This window comes from Prenolepis imparis, unplaced genomic scaffold (genome assembly GCF_030444845.1).
Source record: "Prenolepis imparis isolate NDT839.2.m4 unplaced genomic scaffold, iyPreImpa1.0 SCAF_12, whole genome shotgun sequence".
Classification (NCBI taxonomy): domain Eukaryota; kingdom Metazoa; phylum Arthropoda; class Insecta; order Hymenoptera; family Formicidae; genus Prenolepis; species Prenolepis imparis.
The window spans coordinates 11,016,068-11,035,365 of NW_028141170.1; the positions used below are offsets into that span (position 1 = coordinate 11,016,068).

Here is a 19,298-nt window from a genome sequence, read left to right on the forward strand (position 1 = left end):
TATATCCCATAATGACTACTCTACTTCAGTATACATATCGTATTGAAGCTACACGACCGTAAAAAATTGCGAGGTAGGATTTCGACTTCTCGGAAAATCGATATTCCGATACTCGATACCCTCTCGCGAGTGAGATACACTCGAACGACCGACAATTCAACGGCCATCATCTTGCCGAAATTTCTTGATATAGTACGAAGTACATATATATATCTCGGGGGGTGAAATTTCTGCTGTGATAGATCTCGGATTATGCTCAGGCGCAAGTGGGTCATCCGGTGAATTATACGTAGCCGGGTATATACCCCGGTAAAAACGTGAGTAATGGAGCTCTGCTACCTCCATCGTCCGGGGGATGGGTCGTCGAAAGGGTTAAGGGGGTGTAGTTGTAGAGACTACAGTACAGAGATAAGCTCTGCTTAACAAACACCCCTTCCCCCTCCTCCTCTTCCTCGCGCGTGCAGGACGTTTCCATTCGTGCTCCCGCATCGTTAATTTCGGAGCATCTCGCCAACCTTACACTCTGTATAAACCCCGCGAATACGGTACTTTCTGACATGATTTATACGCGACTGTATATGTACAGGTCGAACCTACCCGGTGGCCCCGATTCATTTGTTTTTCAGACCAATCTCACCCCCGCCGATATTTCGACAACTACTATCTTGTTTTCGATATTAAATACGGTAATTATTAAGCTTCAAAATTGAATTTTTATTTCGGATATTTCCGTAGAAATGAAATATTTTTCCATTTTTTTAATCAATATTTTTGAATTAAAAGTGCAGTTGTACGTTTTATTATGCATTATTTCGGAATAAAAACATTCAACACATTTTTAATTCAATTTCGTAATAAAAAATGTAAAAAAATTGCGAAAAGTTTTTTCAACTTTGTCGAAAATCTTGAAAATATTGAATTTTTTTTCTCATTCTCTTTCCCTAATATTTTATTATATGTATTTTCGAGAAATATTTTAAATTTAATTATTAATTTATAATTCTTATGTTTATAAATCTTTTATTTTGAGTTTTATTATCCAGACGAAAAAGTCCTGAAGAGAGAGAAACGTGAATAAGAATAATATTTTTTTCTAATTCAATGTTGTAATAAAAAAGTAGGGAAATTACAAGAAGTTCTTTCAATTTTGTCGACAATCTTGAAAAATTACAAATGCTTTCTCTCTTTTTTTCTTCTGAATATTTTATTATATCTTTGAGAAATGTTTTAGATTTATTTGTTAATTTATAACTTATACAATTAAACTTATAATATGTTTAGTATAAATTTCTTAATTTGACTTTTATTATTCAGATGAAAAAATGTCCTGAAGAAATATATATATATATATATATATGTATATACAGGATGTTTCTAAATAAGTGCGAAAAACTTTAGAAAATAATTTGTTGTCGAAAATTAAGAAGAAGGGTTTTTTTTATATAAACATATATACTCCTCCTTCCTTAAAGAACTCTTAACGTAACTTAACGTAACTTCTCAGGGAGAGCTATAGGAGTATATGTTTATATGAAAAACTCCCCTTAAGACTCCTGGCTCCTTGTCGACCATGTCGAAATCGTGACGTCAGAGGCGAGAAAACACACGCTAAAATTTCTTAGATGCCATTTCGAACAAAAAAAATATTTCGATGAAACAGCACTTCAGATGGCTTTAGCACACTCTTAAAAAACCCCGAAAACTATCCTTTCCCCTTTATAATCAATCAACAGCTGTAAAATGTAATATTATGAAGCCCAGTCCATCGGGTTTTTGCACATGCGCAGTCATTCCGCATGTCAAAGTCTGATATCTCGATCATTTTACAGATGTTGATTGATTATAAAGGGAAAAGGATAGTTTTCGGGGTTTTTTAAGAGTGTGCTAAAGCCATCTGAAGTGCTGTTTAATCGAAATATCTTTTCATTAAAAAATGGCATCTAAGAATTTTCAGCGTGTGCTTTCTCGCCTCTGACGTCACAATTCAATATGGCCGCGGTGAGCACCCAGGAGCCTTAATTTTCGACAAAGAATCATCTTCTAAAATTTTTCGCATTTATTTAGAAACACTGTATATATTTTATATAGCTTCTCTTGTACGTTTTCTCTCCCTATATTCTCGGAAATATCGACGGAGAGGGAGATACTTCATCGAAGAATAATCGCGGTCACAACAGGCGCGGCGTGTCGGAGCGGATAACAGTCGCGATAAGAAACTCTTAAACCCGACTGCGAAAGCGCCGCGGCATTAATTACGGCGAAATGCGCCGGCGCGCAAAAAAACGCGCATCGGGGGGTCCCCGAATGTGATCGCGCGAGTTATCATTTATCCCGGGCGATGGCGCTGCGTCTTTTTGCCCCGTTTACTTTGCTTCCCTGTAGAGGGTCGGCCGAATATCTCTCCATAGAGACTGCGAATTTTCATTAAGCGGGGCAGAGTCGCGACGTCGTGTACGAGGGTATAAGAAGAAATTAGGTTACGCTTATACGCGTGGGAGGGAAGGGGGAGGGATGAGGGGGGAATTTACGTCAGCGATATAGTTCGCGCCGCAGCGTATTACAGAGTCGAGAATTTACACGCCTCGTAAGCGTTAAAGTCATCCCGCTAATTCGGCTTTTAACCCGAATTCTTGAATTATATTTCGAGAAGAAGCGTCTGGATATTTTTTTCATTTTTTAACATTTTTATTTATTTTTTTAAAATTTTATTTTATTCAATTTTTTATATACACGCTTTAGTTATTTTTTTTTGAGGAAAATAATTTTGACGATATAGAGGATTAAATCAGTTTATACGGGTGACAGTTTGTACGATATAAAATATACGGCGTGTCCCGGTAACGAAATCCATCCATATACCTGTCACTGGATGACTTTTGATTCCCGTCTACTTAAGAAGCGAGGAGATTAGAGGTCTTTGTGTGTATGTATGTATGCAAGCTCAGATTAAAACTCGTTGGTAACGGTATCCCCCACGACGCGACATCGGTGTATAAACGCGATACAAGCGCAAGGTGCGGAGGAAAGCAGAGTCACTTTACATTTACGGAAGCGCGGATTACGCGCCAAGTCAATGTAACGTGATCGAAAAGAACGCTATACGAAATCTACACAAAGCCCCGAGAACCGTGGAAGATCGTCGTCGTCGTCTAACGTGTCGCGTGACGCTTAAAAGAGGGATTATCGCGAACGGAGAGAGGCATTTGCGCGCGATTCCGAGGACCGTTACATTGTCGGCAACGCGTTACATTGTCGCATTAATCCGAGAAATCTATCTCCGCCTCTGTGTGTGTACTTGAATCGTTTATTTATCGGAGCATTCGTTTGCGATATCTGTCGATGTTGTTATCGGATGAGATATAAAATATTATGTATCCCATATAGAGTGTCTCACAATCAGTTTTCAATTGCTGTCAAATCCAAGTCTGCTTGGAATTAATTAAATTAATAATATTTTATAAAATATGTTATTTAATATAAATATATTATAAATATTATAATATAGTTATATATACTATTGTTATTATATTTTTATTATATACTATTATTAATTATTATTTAATATTAATATTATGATTATGATTAATAATATTAGAATATATTTAATATTAATATAACTATATCATATTATATAATAATTATCTTATTCGCATTTTTGTAACACATATGTAAACAGAAATGCATAGGGTATTTCTAAATAAGTGCTTAGAAGATGATTTTTTGTCGAAAATTAAGGGGGATTTTTCATGTAAACATATACTTCTATGATTTTACGAAAAAAATAAAAGAAAAAAGTTTCTAAAGGAATCAAGTTTTCGAACGCATATTTTTAGATGATCATATTCTAGTTTGTTAAAAAGTTGTAATAAAAAATTGAATAGGGGTTGTTAGTTTCATCCCTTTATAACGGGAATGATACGGGATATGGAAAGATTTTTAAAAATTATCAATAAATATTCTTTTTTTTTAGTGGAAAATATCCACCAAATTTTATTTTTTTAACTTGTTGCAAAATTTAAAATAAAAATTTTCTAATTTTCACCTTCTCCTTTGGAGGAGTGTATTCTTTAGGGAGCGATATAGGGAGGAGTATATGTTTATATAAAAAATCCCTTTTAATTTTCGACAAAGAATCATTTCCTAAAGTTTTTCGCACTTATTTAGAAACACTTCTGTATATTATATAGATTAAGAAAATTTTATTGCTTTTTATTAATATTAGAATTAGATTTCTTTATTAAATCAATATGTCAGCTATTTCTTTTCTTTTTTTAATTACACTAATGCAGTTTTAATTTAAGCTGAAGCATTTGTAAATTAAATGGATAAAGGTAAAGATAGGCATACTTGTCGGTTTTAAAGCCAATTGCTATATTAGCGAATTCGATGGACTTTTAATCAGCCAGAATGGGGATCTTCGAGAATCAGGTAGCCTGGATGAAAAATTCTCAAATTTCTGTCAACTTTTTCGCCTACATACATGGCTGGATTATGTTGTAGAAATAATATACAAAAACATAGTCGCACATCTCATACGTGTGTCTAGACCGTGAAAATTATCTAGATAAGACGGCTATTCCCGTCATACAGATGTAACAACGTTTCGTGGACGGCTTCTCGCGTGGGAGATAATTACGCGGAACTGATGAGATCTTCATCATGCGGGGCTCTCTCTCGCATTATTATCTATTCAGGATTCTGCGAGCTTGTCGCCCAGCATCACGCGGAGAAGATTCCCTATCGCCGCCACCTACGTCTGTTTTATTTTCGCTGGGATTCCACGAATGTATGGCGATGTGGAATTAATTTTCAGATTTTACGAAACTGCGAGTCTCAGAGAAAAAGTCGCGATAATGCAACAAATATGCCGCGTTTTGATTTGACAACTCCATAGGGATTATCATATAATTCTACTAAAGAAATATTCCATTGTGCGTTATTGCTAAGGGAACGATGCTAACAAAAGTTATATATAATATATATGATATTAATATACTATATGACACTATATGATATTATATGATATTAATATATTATATATAATTATATATTATTATAAAAACATGATAAATAAATTGATGTTTAAAATATCGAGAAAAAAAAAGGAAAACTGATATCAAGCTTATGCGATAAAAAAATAAAGAACTTATTAGCAAAAATGTCATAGAACACATTAGATATATTAGCTGATTTTTATCGACGAATCTGTTGACAAATTTAGAATTGAATTTTCTCGCTTTTTTTTAAATAGAAATATCCAGACACGAAAGATATTATACATATATTGAAAAGTCTTTTTATACAAAAACCTAAATGTCAGAAGTTTATATTCCTCGACAATCTTGTTATTAAAAAAAATTAACTTTCTAAGACAATGTGATACTTTGAATTATTTTTAAATAATAACATTTATGTTAGTGTGTCAGATATTTTTGCAGTCGATGTATGTACATGCGCTGATTAAGGTCTCTCTCTTTCGTCTTGCTTCGGAATCGTTTCTCGCAAAACCCGCAGCGAAATGGCCCGTTATCGGACACGCGCGTGCGTTTATTGCGCGAGATTACGCGCTTTATTATTATCATCGTGTAACAAGCAATATATAATCCGCCGCTATATCCGATGTGCCATCTGCTTGCTTTCCGGATTGTTACCGGTTACCGGTGAGCGCATAAACATATTATCTGAATGATTTCATTCATTTCATCGCGCGATCTCTCTCTCTCTCTCTCTCTCTCTCTCTCTCTCTCTCTCTTGCTTGCTCGTCGCGAACTTTCTTTTAACTCTCTCTTTTATAATTTTAATCGTCGCGTAAAACGAATAATTTCCTCCTACGTCGCTCGCTTGTTGTAAATCAACAACGTTTCTGCGTGCACTTATACTACGGGCTACTTTAAAATTATAATGAGAGACATAAAGGAAGTACGGTGGAGAATATGAACAAAAGCCCGTCTTTTTTGGAAGTTTTTCTTTTTTGAATAATTTCACGGATATAAGCCCCCCGTATATTCTCTCGAAAAATAATTAATTCTAATAATTAATAATACTGGTCAACAAAAAAACCTTTTTTTTTAGTTGCCAAGGAAGGTTTGAACGAATTAAGGGTATTTTGGGGATACTGAATCTAAAAATGACAACAGTTTTGCAGAATTGGCTCTAGTTTTTGAGATAATGGATAATGAAATTATTTTACCCCAATACGATCTGTAGCTGCTGACATATGCACCAGAGTTTGTTCTGTCTTTTTATTCTTTAACATTATTTTTATCTCCAACGTGATCCTGATGATCCACACAAAAGAAAATCATATACACACAGCATTTTTGTATGCATTAATTGTGATTATCTGAATCAACTTACTTTGTTTATGTTATTTTACTGAATACAACACCATTAGGTATTTCAAATATATACTTTTTGTATGATTTGAGACAATTTCCATATGATTTGGGGATAGGCTACGCCTGACCATTATATTTTTTGTATTTTTTATGTTTTTCATAGGTCAATATCTCAAAATTAGAGCCAATCTAGGAGGAAATGCCATATTCGGAATCAGCAACACAAAGTTATTCGAAAATCGATCTAATATAATTGCTAATAAAATCAGTGTAATTTATCCTAATATGAATATAATGTGTATATTTTTTGATAAAATAGTTTTTCACAAAGGAGGGAGAAAAAATAATCTCGACGCGATTGAGGCTCAAGCATATATCTCTTGCAGATGCATAGAGATGACACGCGTGAAGTCGACACTCGCGTATTCGCCTCGTGACGAAGAGAAGAGAGGAGGAGCAGCCGCGACTCCGCGTTTGCTCTCTCCCGGAACGGACAAGAGAGCGAGTGTCTTCCCTTTTCCCGGCTGTAGATCATACGGTAATGATAAACGGGATGTAGCCTCGAATGGCCGTTGACCCGCGACCTATTTGCGCGATGTACATACACACTCCGTCAATGCTTACGGAAAGCTCTCCTCCACGCTCGAGAGAGGCGCACACGTGTGCGCGCATATATACATGTATACACGCACACGTGCGGAAAGGTATATATAGAGACACGTACCCGGTGCTCGTTACACGGACAACCATCATTCGTGCATATTCGTCACACCTAACTTGTATACACTGTGAACCTGTACGCTTTGTACATATATCTTATACGGGGTGTTTCTTCGCGTAAGGTTGGCGTGTTATGCTTCAATGGCATTTGCGAATAATATTCTTACTTGTTAAGAATTTTAATACCGAATTCCCATTTTGTCATGTTTATTACAGCTCCAATTTCGCTGCTTTAGTGACACCCGAAAGCGCGGGCAAGGTTAGGTTAGATTATATCAATGATAGGTTAGGTTAGATCAAGGTTAGGTTAAGTTGGGTTCGATCAAGGTTAGATCAAGATAATTCTAAATGTTACACATAATTTTGACATCTGCACATAATTGTGCACATAATTAGTTTTATAAGGAATAGATATTGCTTTTCCATATACCCTGGTAGAAATTGCCTTGTCGACGCCACGACACTTGTCAGCACCATGCAAGTTTGCCACACCACAGCTTTATTCAAAAGAATTGGAAAGGTACATATCAGGACCATGCTTGCGCCTGATACTGTTTAATCCAACCTGTTTTATAAATGCGTGACATTCATTATAAAATTGAATGGACGCAAGTCTTACTGTTAGCGCCATGCCAGGACCATGCCAAATTTTTCAAAGTTGTGGCGCCAGCGGGCAAAACGTGACGATTCGAGAATGGTGCTTACCAGCGTGCCATGCTAGCTCCTGAAATGAAGTATGGCACGCTGGTTAGTGCCATGCAAGCGCCAAATCAAAATTTCTACCAGGGTATTTTTATCGAAGATTATTGAAATTTCTATCAGCCTTTTCATCTCTATCATCGTGTATAACAATCTTTATCTCTATTTGCTTAATTTTCTTTAGAAAATAAATTACAATTTGTTCAAAAATGAACAATTCAAGGTTTCTTAAGAACTTAATTAAATTAATTTGAGGAAATCAATAAGTGTCAGTACGTACGGCGCGAGAGTGGAACTATATTTTCTTCTTTCAAGACAATCTACGGGCGAATGAAATTTATGAATCCTTTTCTGTCAAAATGCAATTCGCTCGAGTACTTAATTTCAAAACTTTAGACATCTCTCGGCGCGAGAGTAAAAGATCCCTGAATGAAATTTCCACCGAGAAAGGGAGTCAGTCCACTTGAGGATTTTTCCACCGGACCAGTTTCAGCTGCCACTAGCGTGCACTTTTTTTATGATGGGTGGAGAGGAAGGAGGAGACACCTGTAATAGAACGATGTTGCTGCGCGATTCGCCTCTCGGAGGCCGAGAACGCTACTTGAAATTTTCAGGGGAGGATGATTTATGTGGCAGGCCTCGACCTCGCCACTAGTCGACTCTCTATGCGTTCGAGAGGCATACATTTTAATCTTAGTCACACTAGAGAGCCGCGAGTCTACTCGAGAGACGTTGTATACTGTACTCTCTCTCTCTCTCTTTCTTCTAACATAGTCCTGCCAGGAAGAAATATGATACGTTAAGGGCGGTATACACGGTTGAAAATCATCTTACGTTATATATATTCAATATCTGATTGAAGGGGTAATTAATTACGGACCTATGTACTCTTATGAATCATTCATTGAGCTTCTCGGATTCGTATTCCATATATAAATTCCTGTTTGAAGAATCTATCATTATTTCATATTCACTGTCGATCAATCTTTATTTATATTGCCTGGAATAATCATTGACTTATCAAAGTTCACCTTGATTGATTGAAGGTTCCCCGTTTTTTGACATTTATCGAATCGCTTATTAACTCGAAACGGCTTCCAGGCCTTTCCATTTTAATGATCGTTGGAAAATAGATATTAATGATATTTAAATGTCTATTATAAATATTAATTGAAAAATTAAAGAAATATTATATAAGAGAAATATTTTATGTAGAGGAAAAGTATTTCCGCTTTCTGTGCGCAATTCTGGCATCGACATCTTGCTAAATAGCTAAAAGGCAAAGTCGTTCGCTTTGGAACTCTCTCGCGCGTTTACTTTTTGATTTCCGGCCGGTTTTGACAAATGTTCAAGCCATCTGTGATAAAACGGGAGAAGTCGCGCGTGGCCGGGCAAAAATGCCATGATGTATGATACCCCTCGACATCGTCAGCCAAGGACACCGACGGCAGGAGTGGCTCTAAAGGACCGGCGTTGTATCGATAATGATCCTAACAATACGGCGTAATGAGGCGAGCCAAGACGCGTCTCGGAGAGAGAATGACCCGATAAGTTAGTCTCTTTAAATGACTACTTGGTCGAATGACTACGAGTTCGATAGCGAGTTACAGAGAGGATACATTTATATCGACAGTCACGTGAAATAATGGACGAATGAGAGAAATGCGCTAAAAGAATAAAGCAATCTCGCGTATGTGCTGGCTGAGAAAAATTATAGGTGCGAGAAATGTATGTTAGAATTGCTAAATAGTCAATTGCTAAATATTTAAAAATATATTTAAAAATTAAAATAATATAAAATATATTTAAAAAATATATTAAAATAAAAATGTATTAAAAAATATATTAAAAATTATATTAAAAGTCATATGTCAGAAGAAAAGTACGATTCTTGATATTCTAGCTATAAAGAGACAGATATCTCTTTTTTGAAGTATCTGATATTTTCAAGAAACGTTATTTTTATTGAAAGTAAAATTAAAATCTTCTGATTAACACTTACAATAGCTATTTTATCTGGCGTTTAATCTGACATATTTGCATTCTGATTTTAATCTGTTATTAATATTTTATTTACACAATTAATTCAGAGAATTAAAAATGTTTTTATTTTATAGGGTGTCTACTCTCTAGAAAAACCGGGAAAATTGGGGATTGTCAGGAATTTTTTTTATCTTGAAAAATCCGGAAATTCTCATGGAATTTTATTGAGATTGAGGGAATTTTTTTCAAAAATTTTGTCTTTGATAATTTTATATTGCAAGCAATCAATAATCCGCTGATTGATTAAGTTTACAATTTTATAATCGCTCTCTTTGTAATTGTATAAATAAAAACCAGAAAAAAATGTATTTTAAAAAACTACAAATTTTCTTACTTTACCTGGAATTTTAAACGAAAATATGGAATTCTCATAGAATTTTCAGGGAATTTTTTCACAAAATTTGACCTGTTTTTTTTTCCGCGTGAGTCAAGGAGAGAATTTAACCACAAGTCTCGATAAGCGGGTGGACGACAGTTGCTCTTTATTGCCTGTCAACTCCGGCTGTTAAGCACACGCGGATTACGTGTACATGTCGGACAACATTGCCGAGCTTTCGAGAGAGTTCTCTTTCGAGGTTTCGCCCTTCCGAGGACACGCCGTAATTCGCAGGACGGCACCTCCGGGGCCGGGCTTTCAATTCGATTACGATTTCGCGGTGTGTGCGGTTTACGATGCACCGACCGCATGCGATGGTCCCCTGATGAGAATTATATTGCTCTCGTCGTCGCTGTTCTTCGCCGGAGAGCCGCATGTTCTCGTATTTTCCCGAAACGCGAGACCCCATACGTTACACCAGCGCAAACGTGTGGTGGTATACTAGAAATACAGTAAAGTCCTTCCCCTATGGTTTTCTGTTTTTGGACGAAACAAACGGGACGCGATCTCAGATAAAACTCGGATTATACGAAATAAAAGATCCGCGAGATAAAATAGAAAAAAAGGAAGCGACAAATAATGTCGCTCGAAACTATAAATACAAAACAAAATTTGGTGCGTATATGTGTGTGTGCATTGATAATTTAGATACTTAGATTCAAGCGAAAGAGTGAAAATGGGGAAAAATGAGAAAAGTTTTGTGGTAGCTTTGTAAAAAACTCGATAAACGATTTTTAGTTTGCCTCGACCTATGCGGAATATCTCCAACTATCGAATTTCGAATTATCCGGCTTTCGAAAATCACCGATATTCTGTACTGCGATTTAATGCGATTTCGACACTTTTTCTCTTTCAACAGCGCAGTGTTAAATCGAGGAAAGAATACACAATTATAACCTCACGAATTCGATACTTTTGATTTTGATGAAATTTTACACATATGTAGTAGGATAAATAAATATATAAATTTTTAGTTATGTGCGCGGCTAAGAAATGATTCTAAGGAACGAAACCATTCCTCATATATCTCGAAAAGTTTTACAGGAAGGTACATCTATTTAACCACATATTAATACAATTTTGAAAAAATAATTATTGAAAAAAATTTTTTATATAAATATTTAAAAAATTATTTTTTCAAAATTTTATTAAATTTTATTAATTATTAGTCGTTTTATTAAACACTATTATTTAATAGTGTTTTTACCATGAAATTTTTGTATAAAATATTTTTTTATATTACGAGATATCAAAAAATTTCTTATATAAAGATTTCATGATAAGAACACATTTCTATTTAACTACATTAATAAAATTTTAAAATAATTTTTTCTAAAGATTAAAGAAAGATTTTCTTTTTTCCCCACAAATTACTTTGTCAAAATTTTAGTAAGGTGTTTAAATAGAGATGCTTTGTCATAAAACTTTTATATAAAACATTTGTTTAATACCTGGAATACTTTTTGAAATGTATGAGGGTCATCTCATATGTAGAGCGGTTTTTTTGCTTTTCTTGATATATCTCGAATAATAAAGGTTTCACGATAAGAACATTTCTATTTAATCATTGACAAAATTTAGAAAAAATAACTTTTGAAAAAAAAATTTGTTTAAATATTTTGAAAAATTTCTTCAAAATTTTATTAATATAATTAAATAAAAGTATTTTTACCATGAAACTTTTGTATAAAACATTTTTTGATATCTCGCATATTTTTCGAGAAAAGTAAAAAGCCACTTTTACATTAGGGCGGTTTCACCCCTTAGAATCGTTTTTAAGTTGCAGCTGTTTCTAAATTCATCTATTTATCCCCTCTATATGTGTGTAAAGTGTCATCCAAATCAGAATTTTCTCGTTCGCGAGGTTCCCTTGTAAGATGTAGAAAAAAAAACGGATATCCTCTCGTGCGAGCTTTTCCCCGAGCATTTCCCGCAATGTAATTTGGAAAATTGGAGGCACGCGGGTTAAGCTGTGCTGCTCTCGCCGGATGTCGCAGAGCATCCATTACCACTTCTATCACCCTTATTCTCTCTCTCTCGTTCCTTCTTTCCCCTTATCACGCCGCGGTCGTTCCTTTGAATTAATACAATATAAATGCAAATTGAATCGCGCGATCAAGAAAATCCGTCGGCTAATCGCGGAAGCCAATCGCTGCTTCAGCTGGTTGTCCTTCTCTTCTCGTTGCTTGTCGCCTCTCGTTAATCTCGCGACACATGTGATCCATGTAAATGCCGATGAAGGATGCCGGAGAACCGGGCGAAAAATAAATCAATTAAGCCCGCAGCTCGATCGAGATTGACGTTTCATACGAATCGCGAAAAATTGCCAATTTATTTAGACTCGCTGAACGATGCGGAATTCTTCCTCGCAAGAAACGAGATACGTGATTGAAATCGGGATTAGATAATTTTTGCGAAACTCGAAAAGTCCGTTAATCACTGATAGGTTTTTCTAGCTTCACGATTTATTATTATTTTTTTTTTATTTCGTTGACAAGAGAGGAGTCTCGCTCTATCATCTCCGGCGGTTGTCCTCTTGTGTAACGGGAGGACGAGTTTTCTTCTTCTTCGCGAGACGTAGAGGAGACGCCTTTGATCTAAAAGCGATTCAGCGTAATTGCGAGCCCATGCTCATCTCTCGGCGATACCATTTAACCGACATTCTACCGTATTACCTTCCGCAAATAGCGGGCAGACACGGCGGGTTCTTTCGATAATAAAACGCTAATAGGGACAGTGACCGTTCCGCGAAGAAACCAGGGCATTCGAACAGTTGCTCGCACAGCAACAACCTTCCCCTCTCTCTATCTCTCTCCAAGTGTCTGTATCGATTACGAACGAGCATTACATCCCACGTCCAGTTCCTTCTCTTCCTTCCCTCCCTCCCTCCCACCCTTCCGTCTCTCTCGCTTACCACGATCGATTCCGCTTGTCGGCGATCAATCAATCTTGCACCAACCAATTTCCCGATGTCTAATTAACTCGCGACTCTCCCAGTTCCTCTCTCGTTAACTCATATCAGTCTATTCTCCCGGCACAAAAAAAGCGTATCTCGATGTTTCATCTCGCATCGTTTTTCGATATTGAAGATTGCGCAAATTACAAAATTAGGAGTGTGCTTTTTTTTATTTTTGAGAAAAAATATGATTTATTTTATGTTAATCACGATTTATATAATTAATTTCGTCTTATTAAAATAATTGGGGTTTAAAGAAGATTCTCTTTTTATGCTTATATTTTAATTTTTATATTTTTATATTTATTATTTACAATTTTAATCTTTTATTATATCACAGTTGAAAAATTTGTGTTAAATTTAACAAATATCACATGTCCCAAACGGTCCACAGAAATTTTTGTGTTAATTTAACATAATACGGATATGTTAAATGATGACACGAATACTGTGTTAATATTTTAACATAAAATAAATGCAAACTTCAAGTAAACTTAAAATAAATTTTGTGTTAAATTAACAGTTTTAATGTAAAAATTAACTAAAAATTGTTAATTTTACATTTTATCATCCCCACTTATATTATAAAGTAAAATAAACATTTTTTTTTGTAAATTTTAACAGATAAATCTTGTCACTAATAATACCGAACATATTTAATGTGTAAAATTATAAGTAAATACACATTGTGTTAATTTTACACTTTTTTTCAGTTATTTTAATAATTTAACATTTGAGTTCAATTAACACAACAGCAATATGTTAATTTAACACATGCATGTTAAATATTTAACACAAAAATTTTAACGGGAACCGTTTTTAACAAGAAAACACAAATTTTCCAACTGTATATTCTCTGTTAAATACTTGTTCCTATTTAGACAATAATCTGTTAATTTCTTCCTCGAAGAATTTTCGAAGTTTCCAAAAAGGTTGTTTACAAATTCATCGATCTTATTAGTATCATGAGAATTTTTTCCATTTAATGAATTTTGAAGTGATTTAAAAACAGATGGAAATCTGCTGGCCTAAGGTGCAGAGAATAAAGAGGCTGAGATAAAACTGACCACGAAAACTCTAGAATTTATTTCCTGGATTATTTTAGCCGTATGTGATCGAGTGTTGCCGTGTAGCAAAATCACGATTTTATTGATGAGGACCAATCGCTTTTTTTTTGCAATTTTTCTTATACTCGCTGTAAATTCTGCACTTATACTCGCTGTAAATTCTTCACGTATACATCCGCTGATTGTTTCGTTTTGATTTAAAAACTCATTTCTTCGAAGAAGTGATTCATTAATTATCTCAAGCGGAACTTATTTATGAATCAATTATGTGTGTGTGAATCAATATTAATTGTGTTATATTTTTTAAGGAATTTTTTTAGAATACTCTTTATTATTTGAAATGTCAAAATTTTTAAAATATGGTCTCACAGACATTAGAGAGGAAAAAATTCGGAAATGTAAATGATCCGAGATTGAGAGTCTTTCGCTTATCATTCTTCATATCTTTTTATTCTCCATTCTCCCTCTTACATCAATCTCTTAGGCATCAATCTTAATCGCGTTCACGAGGGAGGGAGAGAAGGAGAAATGGGAATTTCTTTACGAGTTTAATGCCTCGCGCGTATCGTATACGTCGTCGCAACGAGTTTCCAGCTGGGTCGTACTCGCGCGCGTAACTCGCATACCTATTATCGCGCCCATAAATTTTTATGCGACTCCGGATAAGCCGCCGTGTCGGCTGGCAGAGCAAACTTCCGCCCTTATTGTAACTGCGAGTGCGAGATTGCGAGCGCGCGCGCCCTGCGCTAGAACAATAAAATTGTTCCGCGAAGATTGTTAGTCGCGAGTTTGGCCGCGCCATTTTCCTAAGAGGCGCCAGTTTCTTCATAAACGTTACATATCGGCGTGAGAAATCCAACAATTATAATTTTATATATTATCAATGGGTGTATTCTTGGGAAAAATCTTGAAAATCTGATATTTTCAGGAAATTTTGTTCTACCCTTGAAAAATCAGGGGATTTCTATATGGAATTTGATTGGGATTCGGAGAATTTTTTAAAAATATTGCCCCTTTGATAATTTTACTCTTATTTAGCATTTAAAAAACATGTGTCAAACATATCTTTACAATATTTAAGTTTTATTTTTAATGTGATTTTTTTTTGACGATCTATTTTGAGTATCAAGATCTTATATAAGTTTTATAGAAAATTATTCAAATTTTTAATAGGTAATTTTTAAATAAATTAGTACTTAATTACTTAATAAACAATTAAATAAATAATTATTTAATAATAATTTAATAAACGAATAAATAATAATTAATTAAATAATTAATTTAAATAAAGAAATTAGTATTCCTTAAGACGTTTATAATAAATTATTTGTTTATTTATATTTTTATTTTACATTTTTTCATAATATTTTAACGTTTAAATATAGATATACATATATAGTGGTATACTTTGTGTTATTGTCCAAATTAATTTTATATTTTAAAATATTTTATAATTTAATAAATTAATATTAAATGCTAGAAAAATATTAGAGAGCGCCATACAATAAAGAAACTTATTTTAAAAAGTTGCATCTACAAGTTTTTTTTACCTGGAATTTTAAACGAAAATTCCTAGAAGATCAGGAAATTCTCAGGGAATTTTTTTACAAAATTTGAGTAGACACTTTGAAAATATGAAATATATAATATTGCCTATAATATTTATATAATTATATAGAATTTTATATTTTTATATACAATATTTATATAATTTTTTATATAATAAAATAAAAATTTATAATTAAAATAAAATATAATATAAATATAATAAAATACATATAATAATTATATAATTATTTTAATAATTGCAGCTGTGTGTGTTTGAAAGTATGAATAAAGTATGATGAATGTACGAGACCAATAGTTTCGCGAAAAAATGAAGTATGTACCTTTTACAAAACCTTATATTAAACCAACAAGTCGTCTCGATTCGTTGAAATTTTATGGAAAGATTTTTAATGACTGCGCCAACGTTCTCGACTATCTTGCTGGAAATATTATAGGCGATCATAAAAAGCTTCTTCTAGCTTTTAGGCAGCAGTCTCTTTTAAATAGCAGCGAAATGCATTAAAAATCGTCTTTGTACAATATATAGCGCGCGATTAAACACTCCCTTCCGATTTTATCTCGGAATCCATTTCTAGAGATCCTTGTCCTTTAAAAATAATTCGAGCTATTATTATCCGCCGAATTTTGTCACTTCGATCTTGACAATTTCATGTTCTTTTTTTACAACGTTTCCAATATAATGATGAATTTCTATTTTTATCGGGAAACCAAGAAATTGCTGGGATGAACGAGCTTTTCATCATCGTCATCGGCTAAAAACGATTCGAAAGAGAATTTTCGGTCGACTCATTGATCGTTATTAATGATCGCATGTCGCGCGACGAGATCTTCTCGCTCGAACGCCTCGGCGACGAGAATATATATACACGCATAAATCGATTTACGAGACGCTTCGTTGGTCACGTCGGTGCCTTCGTACGTTCGTCGACACGCCCTTGAGCTAGTGTGATGAAAACGTCCATTCGACCTTCTCGTATCCGTCTGACAAAAGAATCTCGCAAACCTAATTTTGATTTCGATGAAACTTTACACATTAGGAGGGATAAACAGATAGATTTAGAAATTTTTAGTTGCAGCCCAAAAATGAGTCTAAGGAATGAACCCTTATTTAAAGCGGTTATTACTTTTCTCGATATATCTCGGAAAGTATTGGAGATATCAAAAAATGTTTTAAACAAAAGTTTTGTGATAAAAATACCTCTATTTAACCACATTAATAATATTTTGAAAAATTAATTTTTGTAAAAAAAATTTTTATCTTTGGAAAAAATAATTTTTTCAAAATTTTATTAATATCATTAAATAGAACGTGAAAATTTTGTAATACATTAGCGTGAAATGTATGTAATATGTATATATTCTCGAATTTTTTTTCTATTTCTTTATTTCTTCTTTTTTCCTTTTGTCTTTATTCGTTTTCATATCTATATTATATACATATGTATATACATATACATACATACATGTATACAGTTTAATAAATATTTTCTCTAATATATATTTTTAATATATTTTAATAATATATTTTTCCGTAATAATATTTCTATAATAAATACCCCTTTGTGAGGAAAATAAATAATTGATTTAATAAAAAAAGATACATATACTATAAAGAAATCTTTTTTGCTTTTTTATTGAAAAAATCTTAAAGGATAACATAAATATTTATTGAATCTCCACATATCTCTCTCTATTGCTTCCGTGATATAAAACTTTATCTCTTTAGCATTTCGCGAGTTTAAGGACAATACACCGCGAGTGTGAGAGTTGAGAGAGTGATATAGGAATCCGTTAGACACTCTGAGGAGAGGACGAAAGCGTCAGAGAGAGGAACAGAAAGGAGCAAGAGAAGGATTGCGCATAGGCAAGTCGCGGATGGAGTAGAGTACACACGTGGCTAGGTGGCTTATTTGTATGCTCGCGTAAGGTGCTAATTTGCGAAGTACACGGCGTATATACGCTCGTGTGTGCATACGATGTGTGTCCTCGAGCGAAGCGTGCGCAGGTACCGCAAACTGCGCGAGACCAGAGGTCGAGAGGATGAAATGGGGATTTCAGGGGGAAGGAGAGACAGACAGAGAGAGGGAAGGGGGGAGAGAGAGAATATGTGGAGAACACTGTATGGAGCAAACGTGCGACTGCATACTCTCGCCGTAGTTAGGCGCATCCGATCGTGCATACGAGATTTCCGGCATATTTCCGATGCCTCTGTGAGACCGGAAAGGTTGTACGCTCTTCTACGTCTTTCTTCTCTTCTTTCGATGTCCAAATGTCGACGATGCAGCGGTCGGATGGATAGAAATAGAAAATCCATATGCGAATGTGGGTATTTGAATTTAAGTAATTCAATTTACTTAGGACGAGTTCGAGCGAAAGAAATGGTATTCCTATTTTAAGAATGTCTCACTTATTTTTAGAATAGCCTGTTCTAAAACAGGCACCAAAAAGATCCTTTTACCTTAAGAGAGGAATCCTCTAAAGATTAGTTATCTATTCCTAATTTATACAAATGTAGACAAAGTGGGATTTATTTTTATATTAACAAAAGAGTACATTATTTTACAGCACACAGGCAAAGAAGGATCATAAAGAATGCATGAACATAGTATACATAGTAGACCGAACATGAGCCCTGAACGATTAAATTAGGTTATTTTCTCGTGAACATTTCTCTTAAGTCGCTCGAGTCTTCTTTTTCGAACCATTTTATTATTATATACTTCCATCCTTCATCCATTTTTCTAATAAACTAAAACCATTCAGTGGGACTGACAAGGGATTTATATTTTATAATATACAGTCCTCTTACTTCGAGAATACCAATTTTTTGGTGTACCGTTGTATAATTTAATCTGCGAAGAGTTCTGTTCGTCGCATTTAACTTTTGTTAAAAAAATTATGAAGTCCTTATAAATTGTCTCTCTCTTTAGTCCTTTAGCTCGTGACCGAGCGTGGTGACTTCTCTTATTCACATACATGTGTTTTGGGCGTGTGGATTGTACACATGCATATGTGTATATGGGACCTACAGTTTAACGCCGGTTCCGAACGGCCAATGATGTTTTTATTTACATCTTAGAAAAGTTCTCTTAGCAAGGTGTACTCTCAGTGGTTTGCCGTTGCCTTCCAAGAGGAGAACGAACGAATGTAATCTTTTTTTTGGTCTTACCGGGGATCGAACCCGGGATCTTCGGCTCTATAGACTATGTTGCCCTCTATAGACCACGCTCGCTCTCATATAAATTGTCTCACTCGTGAGTTTATTGACACCTTTTCAGTTCAGTTCTAATTTAACTAATCGACATTAAATTGTATACCGACCTAGAAACGCTTATTTTTAACGCAGTTCAGCTTCAGCTCAAGCTTCTCGGATTCTAATATTTATACAACCGAGAAAATATGTGCGACTTGCGGGACATCCTGCGCATAACCGATTGGAAGGAAGAAGCGGAAGGAAGCGGACCGGTATAGCGGTGGCGGAAATCCATATCGCGATACATCTGTCGCTGATGCGGACATTTCTCCAGTTT

General features: G+C 34.6%; 2 protein-coding genes across 3 annotated transcripts in view; both read left to right on the top strand.

The window, feature by feature from the left end:
• Positions 1-19,298, top strand: part of LOC145943462 (CCR4-NOT transcription complex subunit 6-like) — a 588,057-nt gene that overhangs the window by 514,113 nt on the left and 54,646 nt on the right. The window lies entirely within an intron of this gene.
• Positions 1-19,298, top strand: part of Twin (CCR4-NOT transcription complex subunit 6-like twin) — a 421,961-nt gene that overhangs the window by 134,314 nt on the left and 268,349 nt on the right. The gene's annotated exons all lie outside the window — the stretch shown is intronic.